A 17,000-nucleotide genomic window follows, 5' to 3' on the forward strand; every position below is an offset into this window, starting at 1 on the left:
ATTGACAAGGCAGAGGACAGCACCATGGCCTCTTCCAGGGAACACTGCAAATGGTACTGTGCTCAGTGTAACTGATTAGGCACTCAGGACACTACACAAGGACATAAAACACCCCATGCAATTTGTTGGAAGCAACATTTTGTTGCACAGCTAGACTTGTTTAGCTTTCCATCTGATGTGAGTACAGCGTTTTCTTCTTTTGTTTCAAGGAAAATGGAAAGGCACCACTGGGCAAGTGCATGGTACTCTAATAATAGTTTAATTTCATTTTTATGTGAAATCTTCAGCTGGTTCCAATAATATTATTGGCCCCAACCCTAAATTTCTTGTAAAAATTAAATGCAGAGAGAACAATTCAAGCAGTCTCTCTTCCAGTGCAGAGCTTCAAGTATCCTGAAGGTCCTGGGAGCAGCAGGAGCAACTCAGTGGGTAAGGCTGGAAGCACACTGGCGCACCTGATGTGGCTGGGGACGGGCTCCATAGCTCCAGTGCTTCTGAAACATAAAAATGCACATTTTTCTCTGTGTAGTGTTTTGAGGCATGCTGTACTCCATGATATTGTTAATCCTCTTTGTCTCAGGCCTGTGTCAAAGAAATTACCCTGAAGGTACAGAAATACTTTAGGGCAATTGTAATCTGTGTCTGCTGCTTGTTTGCAAATGCACGAAGGAAGGACAGGGGTGCAACAAGGCAGACCAGAGCAGGAAGGGCAGGGATTCTTTACAGCCCTGAAATTATTTTCTTGAGAGGAATGACTCAGAGCCAAGTTCTCAGCTGGATAAAGACTGTGAGATCCATGTTGTTGACCACTGATGCCAGCAAGATTGGCCCAAATGGCATGTGTCCAGCTCTGCTAGTGTCTGCAGCCACAAACACAGCTTTGATGAATGCCATGGGCCCCAAAATAATTTGCTCTGGTTCCATATGGCTTGGATTCAGTGATATATCATACTCATTTGATTCTACAGAAAGGAGGTAAAAACAGTTAGTCAGAATATATGGCTGAATAAAATAAGGATAAAATTTGCCTGACTTTGGGCCTCAGGTTAACATTTTAAGACCCAAGGGCACAAATAACAGAGTTGCAGGTACAGGTTTGTATGAGGATTTAGAATCTTCAGAGTTGAAGTAGGAGACATCCATGACAACAAAAAAGAAAAACAACTATTTATTGTTTAGAAGATACTGTCAAAAGATAAGGAACGGTTCTTTGGCTTGTATTGATTTTATCTCTTTCCTACTGCAGGTTGCAGATACAGGTCTACATGCCTTTGCTGTGTCAGATATGCTCAATGCATGTTTTGCAGTTTGAGTAGCTTATACATACATGTGGGATTTAAGGGCTTTATTTAAAACCTTCAATGTAATTGAAACAAAGGCCTTGTACACTAAAAAGTATAAAAAGCATACTTTTTGAGCTCCAGGTGTTTCCTGAGGGAGCCAGTGAGAACCTAACAATGTGAGATTGCACACACCCACAAAACCCAGGACTGTACCTGGGCGTAGTTTCTCCATGATGGTAAGTGTATTTTAATTCTCTTTTAAAATCCATCCTTTATAGAGACTTCTTATTCTGAACACATGCTTGGCCTTACAATTGAAAAATAGGGCTGGGGTGATCCATAATAAACACACTAATTGTTCCAGTGAGTGTTCAATACCAGGATTACAGAAATAGAGGTAGAGCTGATATTGATATTATAAGAAAAGAACCCAAACAGTCATAGATCTCATCACAGAGTATGTTAGAAGACCTGAACCATCTTCATTTGGAAATTCATGCTGTCAATTGAAATTGATAAAATTAAACCATCAAAAATGAAATGACTAAATTAATTGATTAAACCATATAAATAATAATAATATAGTGGGTCTGCCTTATAATATTGTTACAGATTCCTGCATAGAAACTAACTATTTGAAATCTTTGAACTTAGAGAAGTGGTTGTCATTGTTTCCCTAATGACTGTAGGGCCTTGCTCTATGTTCATGACTAAACTAAAACTTTAGGGCAGAAATCTCAAAGTGTCAGGCCCCAAATCAGTATTTTCCCTTCTCAGCTGTGGGAAGTGGGTCTGTGGAGAAGTTGGGTCACTTGGCCAAGATCTCAGAGGTCTCAATAGCATTGCTAGGAATAAAAATGAGACCTCTACTCATTTTTATAGGTTTCTGTGTGGCTGTTTTAGAAGAGGTTGAGTGATGTCTTAGCAGTGGAATGTGCTGAGAAAACAGCCAAGGCAACTTTATCCCACAGAAGCTCCTAGCTTTGGTGCACCTGTATTAAGCCCTTATAAAACTGAAAAGAATAAAACCCAAATTTTGAGTGCTTGATCTGAGTCGCGTCAGTACTTTGTTTTCTTTATGAGCCTCAAAGTGTTCCAACTTGTGCACCCGAAGGGATAACTGAAAAGAGTTGGGGAAATGGTGCAGAATGAAGTCCTATCACCTGCAGCTAAAGCTTTTACAAGCCAAATTTTATAACTGCTTATTCACATTCAATGAATTGTAGTGCTGGTGAATAGGATAACAAAAGTTATTTTCAAGATGCTAAGCTAGGAAAAGCCTAGTGAGGCATGGAGTTGAAAACAATGGTATATATCAGCATTAAAGATTAAGGTTTATTAAAACCAATTTTTTATGCTAATCAGAATTGAGTAGTGGATCTGCTACATTTACTTATGTGTGACAAGCTGCAGCTGAGCTAAAGACCCTTGAACACTGTACAAAAGAATAATTGATATTTTTGTTTAAAGAAAAATCACCCAAATCTGAATTCTTTGGGAATCCAACCCCTGTTTTGAAGAGGGGTTGAAGAGGTTGGCCCCCAACCTTGTCCCCTGCAGGTTGGGACAGGAGAGGAAAACAGGAAGTTTCATTCATCTTAGTTTCTCACTTTTCCAAGTTATAGTCTCCAACTGTTTCCATCAACTTTGTTTTCTATAAACAACCAAAAAACCCCCACCAAAACCCACCAAAAAAACAACAAACAGAACAGAGAGAGAGAGAGAGAGAGAGAGAAAAGACTTCTATGGAGTTCTTTAGCTATCTTTAAGTGACTCTTTGTTGAAACATGCATTGCATTTTTCAATATTTCCAGAGTAGCTTTCTTTCTTCTTTTTCCAAAACAAATATCTCTTACCCAGCTTCTCCTCAGCCTGAAAAAAAAAAATAGGAAATAATAGCAAAATAAAAGCAATAGGCTAGAGTGAAGGGAGAGGAATGGTGTGTACAGCAAGAAACATGGCCATGCAAAGTCAGACTTCGTGACAAGTTCTCCCGAGTATCTCTGTTCCCAGAAGTGCATTAACCCCCATGGGCTGTAACATGTAGAAACTGGCTCCTCTCAATCCTTGACCCCTTTTATATGGGAGCAGGGGCAGACACCCCTGTAAATACTGGGGATCAATTAGCCATCCTTGATGAGGTGGTTGAAATAAGTGACTGCTGCTCCTTTCTCTCTTTCTTTGCAACTCAAAGAAGTGAAACTATTGGGTGTTTTTCAGAAGGTATCTGGAATTAACTGTCTGAACTGGAGGGGGATATTCTGCAGAGGTGCCTTTTAGTTTTGCAAGTCTAGCACAGGTATTGAGGCCATGTGGCAGGAGGTAAAGGAGCCAATCATATTTATAGGCAACTGATGTTCCAGTGTTAAGATCAAATTATTAATAGTCTTGGATAAATATTATAATAAAGTATTTAATGCTTTGTCTTGTGTTTTTTTGTTTATCTTTTAATGCTTTATATTAGCATGACTATCATCTGTACAGGATGTTTACAAAGTTGGAGATATAATGTCAGGTTTTATACAACAAACTTTTATTCATTTTGGAGACAGACCTACTTTTCTCACATGAAACAGTTCCTGATTTTCAGTCACCTAAAATTTTGTGAAATATTTATAGTTTCAAAGGTAAGCATCTGCTTTACTCTGATTTCTACTGGAAAATTTCTGTAAAATTTTCAGATGTTGCTAAGGATGAAACAAATGGAAAAGGGTCTTTTGCTGACTAAATATTTTCTAAAGGAAAAGTGATGAATTTCAAATCAAAGTTCAGAACAGTAGCCTGATAGGAGAAACTGTGTATGACTGAATGAAGGTCTGTAGGTCTGTAAAGGGTTCAATATGTATATGAGAAGAAATGGGACTGACCAAAGGGAAAGACAAGGACTTAACAGGGCTGAGAGAATAAGAAGAGGCTGGTGGAGAAATGACACAGGCATCAAGGTGTGTGTTCCATCTCCCTGATAGTGGTACCTGATACCTAGCCAAAGGTGCCAGTAGCCAAACAGCAGAAGTCTGTGCGGTGCCTTTTAAAGGCTCCATCTACCTCCTGGTAGCCCTTGTGAGTGGCAGGACAATGTCAAATATGGGGATTTGTTCCTGTTTTTGAGAAACAGGATACATGCCAATTGAATAAAATATAAAGGATGAAAACTTTGGTACTTCTTATGTTAATGCCAGTTGTCTTTCATGACAAAGCTGATTCTATAATCAGGACAGAAAGTTCCAGGAAATGAACATGGTTAAAGGCATGATAAGACCTGTTCCCATTTTATTGGTCCCAGAAATGGGAAAGAGTATAGAGAATGAGACAGAATTTAGCAAGAGAACATATGGAAAGGGGGTGATGTTCTACCCTGGAGAATTGGATACTCTCCCTTTTTCTGTCAAACAGCTCCCATGTGGTGATAGCTGAGTCACTCGAGCCAATCTTTTCAGAAGCTGTCAATAACTTTACATTGCTTTTATTCTTAGTGCAGGACTTGTAGGCGTGCTGAACTTTCTCAGCTGCAGCTCAAGTCAGAGAAGTCATGCTCCAAACACAAAGTAGTACCCCCCAAAAAGTCTGGTTTTGGGCATTTGAAATCTTGTCCAACATGATAATGTTTGGTCTTACTCTTCCTGGGACTCAGTTTTCAGTAGGAAGGGATATGGCCAAGTCCTCTCATTTTGAAGGGATTCTGTGCAGGAAGTCACTGTGAAGCTCTGTTATGGCGATGAGGGATGCTGTCTTCAGAGCAAGTTTTGAACACTGTGCAGGAAAGAAGGCAAGCATGAGTTATGTTCAGCTGCAAGAAGAAAACAACCTGCTCATCTCACTAGCATGCCACTTTTCTGCACAGTGTAGGTACATGAAAGACATGTCTGTATATAGGATTTGCTGAATCCTGCACGTGGGTCATAACACCCTCTGCTGCACTGCAATCTTGGGGGACTGTCTGGAAAGCTGCCCAGCTGAGCATCTGGGGGTGCTGGTGACAGCAGCTGAACATGAGCCAGCAGTGCCCAGGTGGCCAAGAAGGCCAATGGCACCTGGCCTGTGTCAGCAATAGGCCAGCAGGAGCAGGGCAGGGATTGTCCCCCTGTACTCGGTACTGAGGAGGCTGCACCTCAAATCCCATGTCCAGTTCTGGGCTCCTCATGACAGGAAAGACATTGAGGTGCTGGAGCGAGTCTAGAGAAGGGCAATGAAGATGTGAGGAGTCGTTTAGCCTAGAGAAAAGAAGACTTAGGGAAGACCCTTCTACAAGTGCCTGAAAATAGGCTCCAGCCAGGTGGGGCTTGATTTCTTCTCCTGGTTAACAAGTGACAGGATGAAAGGAAACCTTGTACCAGATTTGTACTGGATATTAGGAAAAAATTCTCCACCGAAAGGACTGTCAAGCATTGGAACAGGCTGTCCAGGGAAGTGGAGTCATCATCCCTGGAGGTATTTAAGTGATGTGCATTTGAGGGCAAGGTTTAATAGTAAGCACAATGGCGGTGATGGGTTGACGGTTGGAATTAATGATCTTAAATGTCTTTTCCAATCTTAAAAATTCAGTTATTCTATGATTGTATGTCTTGCCATCTACAAATTACTCCAAATTCTCATCTCACTAACAGTATTCCATGAACATTAAGTAGATTAGAAGGAATATAAATGAGGAAATAGACCCTTTCCCCAGTTAAGTCAATTTCCTGCATGGGAAGACAACATCCTTCTCACTTGCATTTCAAAAAATCAGACTGTCAGTATCAGGGCAAGTGGTCTCAGTCCTTTTCCCAATCTGACAGTGCCAGCATTTTCTCAGGACTCATTTTGACAAAAAACAAGGCAAGTACAAGATGCAAAAGAAGGCACTGGAAAACCTACCCACCAGCACCCTGCCCTGCACTATTGACTCCTGTCCCATTACATGACCACTTCATGAGCTTGTCTGAAACCCTCTTGAGCTGCAGCTCTTTCAGTGTAACAGCAGTGGGCATGTTGGAATTGTAACTGACTGACTGACTGCTGAGCTGGGTGTTTTAGGGGTAAATAGAGCAACAATATTGCTTTCCAAGGTGTCTGTGTGTAAACTTGTGTGAGCTGGGTGAAAATTTAAATAAAACCCCTGGGTCATAGGAGGTTCCAGCCAGGAGAAATTTATGTTCTCTGAAATGAGGTTTCTCTGATGCAATCCCATTTAATTGCAAAGAAAGTACAAAGCCCTCTTTTTCTTCACCCAGCAAGAATTGCAGAAAAGGCATGGCCTGTGTTTACAGCTCAAGTCTATTTTCCATTAAACACTCTAAAAGCTCTTTTTTCCTTTTTGTCTTAGGTTTTCTCAGAGGCATATTCCCGACCCCTGTTATGTCTGTGTTGTTGGCTTTTTCCTCGCCACCATCTGTCTCTTCCTTTGATCTTTTTGTCTCTCTCTCACAGGCACCCAGCTGATCACAAAACAATGTCCAGTAAAACCCTTCCACCCATGTGTCTTGCAGGTGCTCTTTTTCTGGACAAGGACCTGTGCTGGTGGTTAGCAGGAAAGCCATGGTACTTTCAGCTATCTGCTCCCATAATGAGCATAACTGCTTCTTACAACTGAACATTATATAGGTAACATGCACCCTGATTTTGAGAGATTTTACCCCAGGGGTTTATGAAACTGTTGATGAGAAATCAAACTGTTTCTCAGCAGCATTGAGAAACATTGAAAGCACAGCACTTAGGGCTGTACCAGAGAGAACAAAGGTTCTTTCTTTCATCTTCTTCTGGTTACAGCCTCTGTGCTTCATCTAGTTATAAACTTGATGTTTTTTCTCAAAGCTGTTCTGATTTAGAAGTTTGAAGAAATGCACTTCATGCAGTTAAGCATTACCATACTTCTTTTTCATTCATTGCAAACTTAAATGTCACTTGTCTTTATTTTCCTAGCTGTGAGTTATCTGAGAAGATAATATATTGGTGTAATATATGGTTTCTCATGAGCACTGCTTTTCCTAGGTGACTCCTGAAGTTTATCCAGTGAATTATGGAATCACAGGATGGCTGGTTAGAACTTCTTCTGGAGTTCTCTGGTTCAACCTCATACTCACAGCAGATGTATTGCTGAAAGCAAGTCAGCCATCGGTTTGTCTGCCGAGCATTAAAGACTGTCAAGAATAGAGAATCCTTAGCTTCCCTGGGCAGCGTTCTCCAAGGATGCTCTGCCCTGCTCCTGGTGAAGCTCCTCCTGAGCTCCTGCCCAGTGCAGCAGGCCCCATGTCCCCAGGTGCACAGTAGGTGTGAGGCTCTGCAAGTGGGACAGAGCAATGATGGTTCATACAGCATGGATGTGTCACTGAGATTAAGGAGGTGTATGCCCTTCACCAAAACCACTTCCATACAGAAAAAGACAGGTCATTGTCAGAGGAGGCTCTTTTAAGGGAAACAGAAGGCTCAATATGCAGATCTGGCCCATTTAATGAAGTCTGTTGCCACTCTGGGGCCTGGGTTGTGGACGAGAAGAGAAAGCTTCCTACCCTGGTATGTCCTTCAGCTTATCCAGGTATGGCCCTAAGAGATTATTGATTTCTCAGGTAGGCAGAGAACAAGAGGAGGAGGAACAACAAGAAATCTGAGGGCAAAGGAGACTTGAGAGCCTTGGGATGTATGTAAGTAATGAGATTGTTGTGTATAGGTAAAGTTTGCAAAGTTTCTTGCTGGGCTAAGCAGAGTAACCTGCACATGGAACTATTTTGTTGACTTTTACAATACAGATAAGAAATTGTCAGCTCATTCTAGCGCTGGTCATGAGTGTCATGAGTACAAGTACAGAATGAAGAGAAGTCTCATATAAAGCTCACTACAGTATTTTGTTGAAACATTCTAGAGCTTTAAAATTTTTTGAAAGTAAAAAAAGCATAATGTTAGATCCTTTCAAAGACAAGATAGATAAAACTCATTCTGTTGCAGCACCAGGACAAATTACTAACCTGAAAAGAAAGTCTGTATTCTCTATTCGAAGAGCATACAGAGATAACCAAAATTAAAACTGCTTCACTTCCTCAAAATAGAAAAATCAGACTGTTTAGATTTTTCTTTGGACTAACCTAGCATCCAGTACTTTTATCCCAGAAGATTTAGCAGATTCTTTCTTTCCATTTAAGTTTTGAATGTTTCAGCAGGGTTTAGTTTCTTATTTGAGACCAAAGCACTCCTGACATTAATTTGCTTATATAAGAATCTCATCTTTGATTGGAAAGAGCAAAACAAAACATAGATGTGATGAAGATGTCAAGACATCCCTTTCAAATAAGGACTTTAATCCCACCAGGAGCTCATTCTTCATGTACAAACAGAGGGAGACTTCAGTATACTTCTGCAAGCTCAGGGCTTAGGGCTCTGCTGGGTAATGGGCTTTTAAACCAAACTCAGGGTGTTTTAGGGCACATCTGGTTTTATGATTCTTCTGGTTTAGAAAATTTGACTTCTTCTGGAGTCTACACTTTTCAAAATGAACATTGACAAACTTGAAGTTTCTTAGAAGAAAAATGCAAGAATGATTCAGTCTGTAAAGTTTTCCTCATACTGGGGGATTGAAGAAAAAGTTAACAGATTTCTATCTTGGTCTCAAAATACTTATGTAAGGAAATTATTTTTTTCTGGGAATAGATGACAAGTTATACAACAGCAGAAGGAGATTTCAGCTCTGGAATCCAATCCTAGAGAAGATTATGTTGGGAAAATGGTGCATGTTTTTAATAGCAACATTCATATGCTGAATCCCTAATAGTGGTGTCTTAGACATCAAGAATTAATGTCTTTTCAATCATTGCACATTAGCAGCCGTGGGTAGGGCCAGGTGTAGGAATGACTGGTAGAGACTTTGGCCAGAAAATCAAACCAATACAGAAGTTGCTGACAGCTTTTACAGACTGACTTTCCTGCTGCTGCCTTGTCTTGTCCTTCCTCTTCCTTACCACCTATTTTCTCTCCTTCCAGCTCCAGCTACTGCCTCCTGCATTGCTTCCTTGGCAACACCGTCCTGCACTTCTGTTCTGGCTTTGCCTCCTCATCTCCCACACTCTCAGTATCCCCACGACTGCCTTTGAGCAACCCCACTGGCTTCTATCAGTTTGTGTGCTACTCTGCAATGTTCCTCCAGCTGCAGTGTGAGGTGTCCCACCAGGAACATCTGAAGGCACACAACAGTCCTCATAGCAGGATTTAAACTACATCATCACCTCCTGTAGTTCTTTTCTACCATCAGTTCCTGACTGCATCTGAACAGTGTGTAGAAAAAACCTTACTTGGTTCTGAGTTAGGTATGGACAGCTTATGGGCATGTGTGGATTGGATGGATTGATAGCAACATCATCTGTGGCTGAAGATCAGTGGAGGTAGTGTAAGGTTTTGGCTGTATTTTCCAGCTGTCCACGGCCACTTAGAAAATGTCACAAGATCACCTGTCAGAAATCTGTTTGTGGAAAATAGGAGGGGTATCCAGGCACAGAAACATATATGCTGCCATACCTAGTGCAAAGTAAGGGTTTCTTCCACTTTTATGTTAAGCAGTGAAACACAGAAAAGAAATGGATACAGGAGAAGAAACAGTACCCTCTGTGAGGTTTCAGCTTTGATAAACCCCAGGACAGAATCCAGGTCTTTCACCATGTTGTGAGACTTCATACACCTTCAACATTTTCACTGGTTTTTTAGACAAAAGAAATATAATCAAGAATTAAGACCTTGACAATACAAATATGTGACTGAAAATATGTGTGTTATTAGCATGAGAGTGCTTTTAACAAGCCTGTTTTTAGTATGCCTGCCCTGGTGTTTTACTGGCTCTCTGCTGCTATAAACAAATTTGAAAAGGGAAGAAGATTTAAGAGCTAACTAATGACTGTGAATGCTACAGAAAGGAAATGAAGACGAATGGCTATTGACCCTGCTCTCCCTTATTAGACAGCAATTAATTTTTTGGTTGATAAAACTTCTTCATCCTATCTGATCCCCGTGGTGGAATTAGGCAGTCAATACTTAGGGGACCATGTTTTAAATAACACCCACAGGGCAAGTGTTTTCCAGCCATCCTTGAACCTTGTCTGGCTTTCTCTGTCTTCGATTCCTCTGCTGTGGTTTTAGGATTAGCTTTCCTCTTAAATTGCTCATCTGGGTGACATTGAAGGATGCTGGCATTTTTGTAGGCTCTGTGCAATTTTGAGATAATGTAGAAGGCCGTGTCTTGGAGCCAAGACTGTATGAAGTGTATTTTCACCTCCAGAACAGCATTGCAGCTGATATCCACTATATAATGTGGTGCAATCACAAGTTTGTGTATGCTTTGTCTGGAGTTGATTCTCCAGCTGTTGAAACAGTATCTTTTTTCATTAAATAAAGCCAAACTGTAGCCAGCATCAACATCAAGCTCCAAAAATGCAATGCTTAAATCTTTTAGGCCAGGTGCTGATCTCTAAAACACTGGTGTGAGTGAGTCTAGGGGAATTACAGTTTTACACAGATTTAATGTATGTGAGATCAACAAGCTTATTTTGGGCCAGTGATCTGCTTTCACAGGTGTGCCTTATTTTAAGATGCCATCAAAGTAACTTCTTCCCATCATGCCAAAGCTGTTGAAGATTAAAGATAAGCTTTACTGGTAAACAGAGAAACAAAGAAAAAGATGTGGAACAAAGGTTTGCTTTCTGTCTCAGAAAGCAAATAGCTAGTTAAGGAAAAAAAACATTTCTGGAATGCTTCCTTTTTATCAATCATAGCAAAATCAAAATAAGCTGGCAGAGTACAACTAAAAATGCTGTTTCTTAGACAGAAACACATTCACACAAGTTTAATGATAAAAACTTAAAGAACTGCGTTATATTCTCTCTTTTTTTCTTTTTTTTTTTTTTTTTTCCCCATTGTGTGTAAATCTTCAGGTTTTATTAAAGACAACTGATGTTAGATTTGTTCCATTGCACTCCCTGTTATCTTAGCTTGGCTTTGCTATGAGAAGTCTTTGGGGAAGTTGGTGAGAAACAGTTGTTCTGGTGTTTTGTTTTTTCTTTTTTTATCAGACACTCAGCAACTGAGGGGAGAGAAATGGAATTAAATTGAAAAAAAGTGTATATGAGAATGGAAGAACTGGAGGGCTCTGTTTTACACTGCTATACCTCAAAAATAGCTTCAGGGTGTTTTCCAGCAATTTCCACCATGCACAGTTCATCCCTGAATTGGGACCAAACATATAAAGGATCATACCCCAAAGAAGAATTTGAGGTGGTGAGGCATTTAAATAAAAAGGAGAGTGGTAATGGAAATCTGCCCATAAAGAGAACTTTTGCATCCTATGCGAAAGGACATACTGCCTTAAGAAGTATTTTTTTAGAATGCAATAGCATTTAAAGTGAAGTAGCCAGGCAGCATTGTGCCTGCCTCATGTCCTCTGTGTTTGCACTGAGCCAAGTTCCCACAGGCGTGGGACTTTTGGAGCTGCACCAACCCAGTTGTGATTCCCAGGCATGTGCTGGCTGCTGGAGGCATCCTGGGGAGGCATGTCTGAAGCATGATACAGCACCATGAAAAAATGTGTGTTACAGCCTTGGCTTGCATTCACCATCAGAGCTGTAGATTGATGGTCAAGAGTTTGACTCCCTCCTTGCTGTCCAAGATCATGCTCAGGCACTGCACGTGGCAACACTGATGCTCCCAGTGATCATCACCTTTTGCAACAGGCATTTCAAGCTTTATTGCCAGTTTACCAAAGCTTGAAGGAAAGAGCATAAGTTCCATGCACAAATTTTCTTAGCTGAGTACTGGGCTAAGAAAAGTATATTCGTATGTCCATGGTCTGAAAATAAAATCCACTTCAGTTGGGGAAGTTTGGAAAAAAATAAAAATACCTTTCTATGTTCCTTATTGAGAAAAATCCCCCATTTTCCTACTAGATTTTCAGCAGTGCAGTGACATAACATGATTATATATTTATGCATCAGCTTTTCCATTTTTTGTCATTTCAATAAAAACAAGCAAACAATGGAATCAGTGAAGCCATTCGTATTTGTAATTTACTAACTCTTCCAGACAAGTCCCAGCATGTTGCAAGATAGTTTCATGTTTTGCCTTGATGATTTCTTTTACTTCTTAAATGGTGTGAATTTTATCTGTTTCATAATGTGAAAAAAATAACTCATTTCTTTCCACCCCAAAATCTTTTCTTACCTTTTAATTTAGCAACATGATATGAAATATATTAGTCTTGAATCCCAAGGCACAGTCTCATTGCTTTTAGCATGAAATATGTATTTCAGGCTTATATGTATAAATAGCAATACTAAAACCAAATTGCTTTCTGAGCCAAAACCATTTAAGCAACAGAATGAATATGGTGATCATAAAACAGTCCAGAATATCATGATATTAGAACTTCAAGCTGAAATGCCCTTCCATGTGTGTTAAAAAATTTACTTGTTAAAATAAATTACTCCCTATGTCATCTTTATTTTGTTTTATTACCTTTCTAGTAATGCTGTAAATAGATACCTTGGCTAACCTCATTGGTGTTTCATAGAGATGCACATGCCAAGAAGACCTGGTTGACAGTAAATTCTGCACAGCAACTTACCCTCATTGATGGGAAAAGCTGGCTGGCTAGTGAGCTCCATGATTCATGTGCAAATGTCAGTGGCTCTGCCTGGGCCCAGTACTCTGTTTGCAATATTCTTTTGTTGTGTATTTTCATATAGAGTTCCTCTTGCCTGGGACAAACAAACACAACAGCACACTCCGGAAGCAATAGGAAACCCAGACTGAAGAATGAAACAGCACATAAAACAAACTCTAATGGAAAGTAACATGTCAAGACAGTATTTTAATTCAAATATTTATTATGTATTTGTATTGTAGCATTGTTTGAAGACTGGGGCTACTTTGTGCTAACCATTATTCAGGCTTTAAAAAGTGTCTAAGCTCTGAAGGTGGGTCTGTCTCTATCTACATTTACATTTACTGGTTTTATTGTGCTTCTTTGACTTCAGAATATCAAGCTTTAGAGAAAATCTCATCCACCTCCTTTCCTTTCAGACCAAAGATGCCAAGAGCTCAAATTCAAATCTTCTCCTGTATATTTATTGCTTACTAAATGAGACACAGGAAAGGATTATAACTCAGGCTGCAAAATTCTACCTTCAAAAGTGAGGAAATGCCAGATTAAATATGTAATAGAAATTAAATTCTCTTAGGTATTATAAACATTATGATATAAGGTATAATTTTTCCTTTCCCCTGACAACCTTGCCTCATTCACTGCTAGCAAATGAATCAATAAACCATGGCTCAATATTGCCTTTGATTAAGGTGGCTGAGTGTATGTCATATGCCTCCTTCATTGCATGCTAGTCAATGTCCTGAGTGAAAACTGGACATTTTTCTCAGTTTTCTGAGGTGCTTCTTGAACATTTCAAAGCTGGTTTTGTTTTGTTTTGTTTTGTTTTCAGAAAATCCCTTTTTACATTACAGGCAAAAAATTATATATGGGCTGGAACACTGCTGCCAGATACATAAATAGGGGTTATTAATTATGAAAATATTTTTGAGAAATAGAGATATTGGAGAAACTGAGGCAGCTTTCCAGGATCCGAAGGCAAGTGTGCCCTCAGGGCACATGCTTCTTTCTCTTTCATGAAGCTTCTTCACCAATCTTCTTGAGTTTCAGTTTTAACCTACCTTCCTCTCTTTGTTTTCCCCATCTTCTTTCATCAGGAATTTCACGTTGGTACAAGCACCTTCAATTTTTAAGTTTTCTTCTCTGAGCTCACACTCCAGGTGACAAATTATATTCCACACCACCCAATCTCACTCTCCCCCATTGTCATGGCTGTAATTGACATCTGCAGGAAAAAATGTGAGTGGAATTTTGACAGGAGGGCTCCAGTGCCTTGAGGGCTGCATCCAATTTTTCATAGTGCCTTTAAAACCAAGGTCTGGGGCTGAAAGAGTAGTTTATTGGCATCCAACTAACACTTCAGGACAGGAGTGGCCTTCTTGCAGGTATTCTTTCCTCCTTGTAAAACTCCCACCTTTTCTGAGGAATGCCTGAGAACCAACTGTCAAAGAACAAGCTGTCAACACTCTTCAGTGTTGTAAAATAAATATTTCCTTGCCCTAAACCATTTTACAGAATTATATGAGAGCCTAGTCCAAGTTTTGAGAAAAAAAAGAAGACAGTTTTCTAGATTACTGCCTAAGAGTTAGAGACTCATAATCTGTGTTTGAGAGTGTTACAGTGCGTGGTGATCTGCAGGTGCTGCTGCAAGATACTTATTTGCTAATGCCATTTTCACAGTTAGAAATACCAAGAAGGTAGGATATATAATAAGGGAACAGCAATGGGAAGTCTGCCAGGGAGACTGTCCGTCTGGGCATGCTGTAGCTCTAGTTGCAATCCACCACTAACATGCTTTTTTTTTATCTAGAAAAACCTTGACACAATCAAGTTACAGATGAAAATAATGTTGCATTTAGAGCTGCAATTGCAGCAAGATTTTCAGTGCTACCTGTATCTTCTCCAGGGCAGTGCTTTGTAATCCATGTAACAGAGCAGGTATCAAAAGGAGCATTTAAAGACAGACAAATCTTGTTGTGGAGTCACCCAGTTCTTCATGCATGTCCTTGTTAAAGAAGTGTGAAGAATAAGTGGCACCTGAAGCAAATGTGGTGGGATGAACCAACAGCGTGCTAGAGGTGGTCTCTTCTGCATCTCAGTGTCTGCGGGGTGCACCCTGGAGATGAGACCCTAAGCAACATCAGGGCCAGAGGAACAGGAGAGCTCACATCGGGTCCACAGGTGTTCAAACAGATAGTCTCTCAGTACATTCACACATTTGGAAAAGTGTTTGAGAAATACCACTGAAGTCTCCACTCTGCTCTGGCTAGAGGTTTGTTACTGCAGAAAGAGTGCATTTTTAGAAAGAGGTGGCTGACCCAAGAGACCTAGTGCACTGAATTAATGTAATAATCAGATTGCCTTTGATCAGTATTGCTAAAGATAAAATATTGTGAACTGAACTTCTTGGATTCACTTATATGCTATGCTTAAAACATTTGAAACCATTGCAACTGTAACCAAGGTTTTTATATGGAAGGCCAAGACCTTACAGGTCCCTGGGCTGCTGTGCATTCTCCCTTTCCAGATCACCACACAGGACCCACATCACCCTGTTGTCCCACACCAACAAAGCGTGAGTAGATTCCCACACAGGAGAAACTTCAGAGTTGTTTCACAGCGATCCGGTTTACAAGCTCCGTGCTGGGTTTGCCCTGCCGGCGTGGCTGCTCCTCAGCTGTGGGGTTTCCCCTCGGCAGATTTTGGTGGCCGCAGTGACCCGCCCTACTGCCGCTCCGCAGCCCTGCCCGAGCCGTGTGACAGCAGAGGGCAGCAAGAGGCAGAGCAGATCGTTTCACGAATTAGGTCAAATTCCACGCTCCGACATTTGCTCTTCCGACACAGCGGCTGCAAGGGCGGCCTGCGGCTCCTGGGCGGAACGCCGCGGGCTGGGCTGGGGCGGGCCCGGGCAGGGCCCTGTGCTCCGCGGGCCATGGCCGGTCCTGCACGTGTGGGCCTCACCGAGCGGCTTAGAAACGGAATCATGCTGATTTTGGATACTTTGCCCAGTTACAAGAGCGCCATATGGCATCTTATCATGCTCGTGTTGAAAAGCTATAAAAATCTGAAATTAGCTATGCTTAGCTTTCACCACACAGCAAAATGTAGCACTTACTTTAACTCTGAATAAATAATTTCTTATATAATGATGAGAGCTGCTGGGCTGCATTTCCTTTCCCTTGTACTCTGCAAATCTCTAAAGAGAGGTGTGTATTTGGAAAATGTTTTATACTGAAGGACAAAGCAAAAGGGTCGTTGCTACTACGTGATTTTTAACAAATGCTATTTTTTCCTCTGCAGGCTCATAGAACTACATCTTTTTTCTTTCTTAGATAGCGTTTGGGTAAAAAAATTCTGCAGTAATGCAACTTTCCAATCACTCTTCTGCAAGTATGTACCCAAACCCAGGTGTTTTTAGTACAGAGTGGAAACCCAGCTGCAGGTGACAGCAGGAACAAATGTGGCAGCAGCTTCCCTGGAGGTGAGAGTAGCTGCTTGCAAATGTAGGAACTGAAACTGCTGCCACGGCTGGTTTTCATGCCTATCTTTAAACCCCCGTGTTGCTAACATGTAAATATAGTGGATGTGACTTTAGGCAGGTACAAATGAGCTCTGTGATCTGGAATGAGCAAGTGCAGCAGGTTGGTTCCTCTGCTTGCCTGCCCCTAGCACAACAGTAAGAATATCCAGCTTTGCAGAATCACAGAGTTGGAAGGGACCCTCAAAGGTCACCGAGCCCAACTCCTGGCCCTGCACAGCACCATCACCAGCTTGTATGTTGTCTTTAGTAATGGTCTCATTAACTGAGAAGTGAGTGGCCTTAAGCTCTTTACTTCATTAAGCTTCTCTGAACAGATTTCATTACCCACATGATCATTATTTCCATGATGAACAATCATTTGCAAAATCCAGCACAATCTGCATATTAGATAAACTTCTTACATCAACAGAATAATGGTGGACGTTTCCTCCTACACTGAAAAGAACAGTTGAGCTCACAGCCTTCAAAAATCTATTTCTCCAGTGTAGGGACAGAGATGTCAAAAAAGCATTGCAAGTAGTTTGGATGGGCTTGAGAACTGTGCATGTAGGGTGATAGGAGACAGGAT

The 17,000-nt window shown here is 40.8% G+C and overlaps 1 long non-coding RNA gene across 2 annotated transcripts; it reads right to left on the reverse strand.

Moving 5' to 3' along the window:
• Nucleotides 1-236: 236 nt before the first annotated feature.
• On the reverse strand, nucleotides 237-16,145 carry LOC147652992 (uncharacterized). Of its 2 annotated transcripts, none has more exons than XR_015286921.1 (3): nucleotides 13,953-16,145; nucleotides 12,853-12,985; nucleotides 237-962 (listed from the first exon to the last, which is right to left on the reverse strand). It is a non-coding gene; the product is annotated as an uncharacterized LOC147652992 (long non-coding RNA). The 2 variants fall into 2 exon arrangements; XR_015286922.1 differs by having other exon boundaries at nucleotides 237-494; nucleotides 13,953-16,062.
• Between the last annotated feature and the right edge of the window lie 855 nt (nucleotides 16,146-17,000).

The sequence above is a fragment of the Cyanistes caeruleus genome, chromosome 5 (genome assembly GCF_971803275.1).
Source record: "Cyanistes caeruleus chromosome 5, bCyaCae1.hap1.1, whole genome shotgun sequence".
Classification (NCBI taxonomy): Eukaryota; Metazoa; Chordata; class Aves; order Passeriformes; family Paridae; genus Cyanistes; species Cyanistes caeruleus.